Genomic DNA, 7266 nt, shown 5'->3' on the forward strand with positions numbered 1-7266 from the left:
TTAATAATCACGATTATTGACTTTAAGCTTGAAATGAACACTTTTTTGCAATTTTTTCAAAGACAGTCTTTATATGAGCTATTTTAAGCCTATGAATTAAGTCAAAACTTAATTTGGCCTAAAATGTCAAGAAAGAGTAAATAATCTAAGTTTTAGTCAACTCTTGAAATTTTTACCTCAAAGTTTCTTTGAGCTTACCAACTGGGTCAGACAACTCTTAGGCTTACTTTCCAGTCTGATTGAGTGGATTCGAGTCTTTTTGAGCTATTTCTAACCGTAGACCTGAAATTCTGCGACTTCCAATAACAACTCACACTTGATTATTTCAGAGAGAGCAATGTTTTAAAATCCACCTCGGATCCTACTTACCCTACTCCTAAATTCTCATGCAATGGGGTTGTGGAAAGTGTCCACAAACACTCGTTTTCTTGTGTTTTTTATGTTTTTCAAAGCCTTGATCTTAAGACTTGTCTCGTCTACCAATCATTCTCCAAATCCTTATCTAAATCTACAATCCTACAATCCTAAAGGCACTCAGCAAGTACGATTACTTCCAGGCTACCTCTACATAGTAAAGACGACAATCTTAAGCTATGCGATTTCTAAAAGAAGGTTTTGAACTCTAGGCGAACCTAGAGGAAGTTCAAGGACAACTACACAAGACACTCGTGTTTTTTCTTAGTTTAGGTCTCTTCGATCCCCGACAGCAATGCCAAATGTGGGATGCATGTCTTACTTCACCATCCTATCTTATTGTAGTATTAGCAAGAACCACGATTAATTTGTCAAACCATGGGACGAAGCTGACTCGACTAGTACATTGAGGCTACAAGAGGGTGTCAATCTCTGAGAAAACAAATAAAAATTCGCATCTAACTCAAGCTATACTCAAGTGACTGAAATCACCAAAAGCCATTGCTCATCGGCAAGCAAATCACATCCATTACAACATCAAATGACATCCAAACGTAACGTAACTTCTAGAACAAGTTTATCTGAAATCCCACTTTAGGTCAAGTTCCAAAATCGCGATTATTAACAGCAATGGATTTTTGACATAGTCGTTTTCAACTCAAAATGCATCTAAATGCTTAGCAATGATGTCCCAATATCCCGCCTATGCTTAGTTTTTTATTTGAACATGTAAATTCCTAGTAATGATGAAATTAGAACGACGCCAAAAGCTACGAAATACTGTAAATGGCTTACATCAATGCATAGAGCTCTTACGTGCGGTTGCAATGCAACAAATGCAATCACAATGTGACAATTGGAGAGGGACTAGGAAGCGTGAGAAGGAGAGAAGTGAGCGTCATTAGCTCATGCTGTGTATTTCTTATCCAAAAACTTATAAAGAACTTACAAAAATTGGCTTTTATACATTTGCCAAGGTTTTTGGGTGATCAAAACTAATAATCTGGAGTTCTACCAAAGCTGGGTAATGACTGACTGATACAATCTGGAAGCTTGTAGCCCCGGCTCATTAATTACAGAGTTTATCCGAGAAAATAAGAGTTACAATATTCTTGATTTATCAAAATAATAAATGTTTACAAAGAGAACTCCAAAAAATGGTGTTTGCGTTAGCTTGCTGCTAACATAAAGATTAATGAGTGATCATTTGATCATTTGAGAAATTCTTTCAAAGTGCTGCTTATATCAAGTTTGTTTGATTTTTGAAAAGTGTGTAAATAATTTATTCGTCAGCTAATCACTCATCAATTGCTCTCTATATTATATGCGTTCAAGAGATTATTGATAATTCCCTACTACATATGCTATGTTTACTCTATGGGTCTATATAAAATAACCCTCACCTCTCTTTCATGTATACATAAATGGATAGATTTTGGACTATTAATAATCCTCTCCGTTTAGCTCATGTGATATGATGCATACTTTGAAAGGTTACCATGCAGAGTATTTATGGTATGCCAAAGAAACATTGTAGGTCATATAGTATCCCAAAATGGAATATCAAATGATTTAGAAAAGATCAAAGCTAAGATAAAATTGGCTAGACCAACAACAATTTGAGAAGCACAATGATACTATAAAGGTTTCATCTACCTTTATGCAATAGTAGTACATCTTCTCTATGTTTTGAATAGTGACTTCAATTGGACAGATGAATCATTTCAAATACTGAAAGATGCATTGATATCCGCACCAACTTGATATAAGATTTTTCATGTGCATATAAATGGATCCGATTTTGCCATTGGGTGGATTTGAGCTCAATTTGAGCAGGGCACCATCCAATTTTCAATCTATTGGTGTGGGAAATTAAATAGTGTAAAGAAGAGCTATTTGAGTATTGAGAGAGAAGGGTTAGAAACAATATGTATTGTTAAGAAATTTTGGAATTATATGATGATATGTCGGATGCTTAACCATTCTTTGTAGAGATAATATGAAGATGGTACAAAGATATTGTGACTCTAATGACTATAGCACTGTTTGACATGGAAATCCTACCACAATAAATTCTAAAATCATTGTACAATTGCCAAAATCAATGTCCATACCTATATGTTTTAACCAATCCTGGGTCCGCATTTGAAATGTCTACCCCCTTCTAAGCGGAGTCCTCCCAGAAGATAGTGAGCCATCAAGATAGTTTAGTGCATGGGTGAAAAAGACATGTCTATGCATAGCCCTAATTATTCCTCTACCATACAATTAAATTTTGTGCAATTTATAGCAATATGTGGTGCTAGAAGAAGGTCTTGAGAAGTTCAAAAGAGAAAATTCTACAAGTGAATTGCTCTCTTCTTGATGGTAAGCTTAGGTTTCTGTAGTGTTTCAATTATCACTTCAAGATTCCATATCTTTATCGGTGTGGATGGTTCATGGTTAGGTTTAAGCTTTGGTTCCTCGTATTATACCTTGGCCGCTTCGTTATGTTAGTCCTATGGTAGTGTTTTCTCCTTCTTTCTTTCTCCATATCCTCGTGATCTTTGTCCATTTCTTTGCAGATGCTCTCTAAAGTTGATGCAGAATCTTATTTTTGTACTCATAGGTATCCAAACATATCTTGATTTTTATTGTGGTGGTGCTCGTTGCTTGGGAATAGATACCGACATAAATCTTGAACTTGCTTTTAATAGCTTCATGGATACCAATATTTGCTTGGGTTTGTGCATGCTTGTTCTTGCAAATTGTTTTAGATTTGGAGGTTTTCTTAGTGGAGTTTTATCAAACTGTTTGTGCAAAGGAATATCACTTTAACAAAAATGTATTGCATCGGAGTCTTTTGAAATTTTGGCATTTATATATATATATATATATATGTCTGTGTGTGTGTGTGTGTGTGTGTGTGTGTGTGTGTGTGTGTGATTTTTCCAATGTTTCTAAGAGAGAATTGTTGGCAGTCCAGAATTTAATATGCAATGTTCTCATCATTTTTGTGTATATCTTGACAAAGATAGAATAGTATATTATAGATATATGAGCTGCTATTACACTAGAACTTTGACATCCATGCCTCCGTGTATATCTTGTTTAGGAAAATTTTGATACATATTTGCAACATGTACATGTGCTTATTGTTGCATGATCTTTATTTGAGTTTTTTTCTCTACCTACTCTAGAACGTATTGTTTCCTTAACTTTCATTTTCTAAATATATAGAGTTTTCTCAATATGTCATTGGTGAGAGCTAAGTGATATTTCCTTCACCTACAACCACTAAACCAATTGGCCATAACATCTCCATCCAAAGTGGATAGATTGACAGCTTTGCTTCGTGAGATATCCGTTATAACAAAATGGTTCATTTCCATTTTTGAGTTTGGGATATGTTATTTTAGGAAGGACACTAGCACTGGGCTCTCCTTGTTGAACACTCTAGTAATAAATTCCTACAACAAGCCAGTGTTCACATCAACAGGGCAAGGTTCCTCCAAGAGTTTTGAAGAAGCAAGGGAATGAACCGATGGTTCACTAGAGAATTTTGATGATTTAGATTGAGATACCAATGGACATGGGAGGCTAGTAGAGCTACCAACATGTCACAAGGAACAAGAAAAGAACAAAAAGGTAAGCTAGGTCCACTGGATAATTAGGTCAATGATACTTTTTGGTTCTCAATGCACAATGGATCGGGGAAGACAACCTCACAGATTCTCTTCATGTTCTAGCTATACTTTGAGACTTTTGGAAAATTTACCCACTTGATTAGTTCACTCTAGATGGCAAGAGGTTGATGTCTCCTCTCAAGTCGTTAATGAAGCAAAAAACAACGTCAAGTGCAAAAAAAAAAAAAAAAAACTATAGCCGCAGGAAGATTTTGACAAAGCTCTTGAAAAGAACACAAACCAGTTGATGAAAATCTTATAGCACTCTCAAAAGAAGAGAAAATTAATGGATTTTCTTGATTATTTACGTTGAAAGTTATTTTTTGAGGTGGTAAGCAGATCCAAGCATTGAGGAGCGTGTTCATTTTGAGGATGATCCAAAATTTCCTTTGTCTTTAGAGAGTTTTGATAGTTTGTCATCCTCTACTTCTAGTGAGGATGAGAGAAAGTGCAAGAAGCAAAGAAAAATAGATTCTTCAAAAAGTCTAGAAGGCATAATGAGCCATCTAGCAATTCAGAGGAGGAGATCTCATCCTCTGTTTATAGTCCAAATAGTCAAAAAAAGAACAAGAAGACCAAGGATTTCAAGGATGGGAGTCAAGCAATAAAGATTGATATGTTTTTAGGCTACCAGGACACCCATCAAGCCCTTGGAATTCATAGAGCAATTTGACATTACCTTTTTAGGAGGTCATTTCTTCAAACACTTCAAGGTATGAAGGGCAACATCTTCCTTGAAAGAAAATGCACAAACACAATGGTGTATTCCGTTGCTACATAGAGAAGCACCTACAAAGTAGGTAAAATTCAAGACAGTCTTTACTTCTGTCTAGATAATGGTACAATCTGAAGAAGATGTCATCACGGCTTGGCATCATCTAAGAATGAACAAGAAAGACCTTTGGATAATTATTTTCCAGTTTCCTCATTTCAAAGAATCACTTTGAAGGACCAAATTGAGTGGTTCTATTGTGGATTGCCAAAAGAAATTGGATGGTATCGTCTGCGAAAAATTTCCAACTCCATTTAGAGAGTTATGGGACATGCCAAGAAAGGTTTTGGTATGCATGTTGGCTCATTGACCTATCCTACAAACAAGCTAGTGACCACCTTAATGGGGTAACATTCTTGCAAGGAAAAGAAAGAACCAAGGGAGTTGGATGATAGTTCATTGAAGAATTTTAAAGAACTAAGGAAATTTGGTTGATAGTTCATCCGAGAGATTTGAAGAAGCAAGGGAATCAAATGATTGTTCATCAAAGAAAATTAATGATTTAGCTTCATGTGCTAGTGGACATACAAGGCCAATAGAGCTAGAAACAGGTCATAAGGCACAAGAAAAGAACAAAAAGGTAAGCTAGGTCCATCGAATAATTTGGTCAAGGACACTTTTTGGCTCTTGATGCAAAGTTGATGGGGGAAGAGAACCTCACCAATTCTCTTTACTTTTGAGTTCTACCTTGAGAGTTTTGGATTATTAGTAGTGTCTATTCCAAAATTTATCGATGATTTAGCAAGTTGAATCTGGTGTGGTGCAGACTGCACAAGAGGGGAGCCACTCCACTCCTTTGTCACATAATGCTTATACTGGATAAAGTCACTAGTTTCTCCTTGAAATTTTAGTATTGATAGGTTTTTAGTATTTTGCAAAATGCCACTTTATTGAAATATGTATATTGAATTGGAAACTTTCTAGATTGAACATTCTCTTTCATGTGTGTATTGTTAGAGTAGTATTAGAAAGATGAAATGTCAGCAGCTTTTTATTTGTTGAATGCTTTGAACTTGGTGCATCTAGACATCTGCTAGAGATAAGCAAGATCTAGATGTGATGGCTAAGCAAATGTGAAATCAATGTGATTCTAGGGCATCAAGATTTCTATCTAGATAAGATGATTAGATACTCATGTTAATGCATCAAGAGTTCAAAAGGATGAGATGATTACATATGATCTAGGTGCATCAAGAGTTTTGGACTAGATTAGATGACTAGATTGAATGATGGAAACACATTGTATCAATTGAACTGTGTGTAATTTTGTGGATTGCATGCTCTATGAATGTATTGTATTGTGGGGATGGTCAGGGGCATAGTTATCTTTAAATGAAAAAACGAAGGATATGAATATGATAGTAGCAATGAGATTTAGTAGATCAATACATCCGTGAAAAGATTAGTGCAATCTAGATGTGATTGCTAAATAGGTTACATGGATCATGATTTGTATCTAAGACCCTTGACATGTGATTGAGTAGTGATTGATGTCTTTGTCAAAGTGTTGGATTTGTGGAGTCTAATGCATGGGTACATAGAGTCAATTTCTAGTAAAGAAAGTTTCTATCCTTTCGTTATTTTGCCGGCGTAATCAAGGGTGTTACAATTATTTTAGGAGGAAATAATGTCACAAGTTGGTGACATGGTGTGTCCAACTAGAAGGAACTCACTAAGAGGAAAAGAAGAAGTAAACTAGAAAGTGTGGCCGAGGGGCCTAAACAAAAATTAGGGTTTCTAAATAAAAACCTAACCCTGCTAGACTTGAAGAGCATGGCCAAGGGGCCTAAATCCTAACCAACAAAGGCATGTGTTGGCTGCAAAACTAGCAATTTTGTGTATGCTTTTGGTAACATTTACTTTTGGGTGCAAGAGCTTTTGGATCAAGTGCTTTTGGGAATCCGTTGTATTGCTTATAAGCCATGGGAACAGTCTTTAGAGAGCATCTGGACGTAGAGTTTCAAAGAGAGCTAGACCCTCAAGGAGTTGTACCTTTGCAAACTAATAATAAAGAAATATAAAAAAGGGTGCTAGTCTTTGAGGCCAATACACTTGGGGATGGAACTTTGTCATTTTGTGTTGACTCTTCTCTCTCTTTCTATTCAATTTCAGCTATTTGAAGATTTTGTTCATGTATTGCTATTTATTTCTCACTTGGAGTGTCCAAGCATGTAACATTTGGATTGGGACTATCATGTGTGTGCCATATGCACTAAAAATGTGTCCCAATAAAGCATTGCAATCTATCACTCCTTATGAGGCTCAACATGGCAAGAAGGCATACATTGATCACTTTCTTGAGTTTGGTTGCTTTGTATATGATTTTGTGTCTGAGCAACGCAACATAAGATTGGATGATAAAACTCTGAAATGTATCTTTGTTGGCTACATTCAAGAGAGAAAAGGCTATAGATT

This window comes from Adiantum capillus-veneris, chromosome 4 (assembly GCF_014529385.1).
Source record: "Adiantum capillus-veneris isolate H3 chromosome 4, ASM1452938v2, whole genome shotgun sequence".
NCBI lineage: Eukaryota > Viridiplantae > Streptophyta > Polypodiopsida > Polypodiales > Pteridaceae > Adiantum > Adiantum capillus-veneris.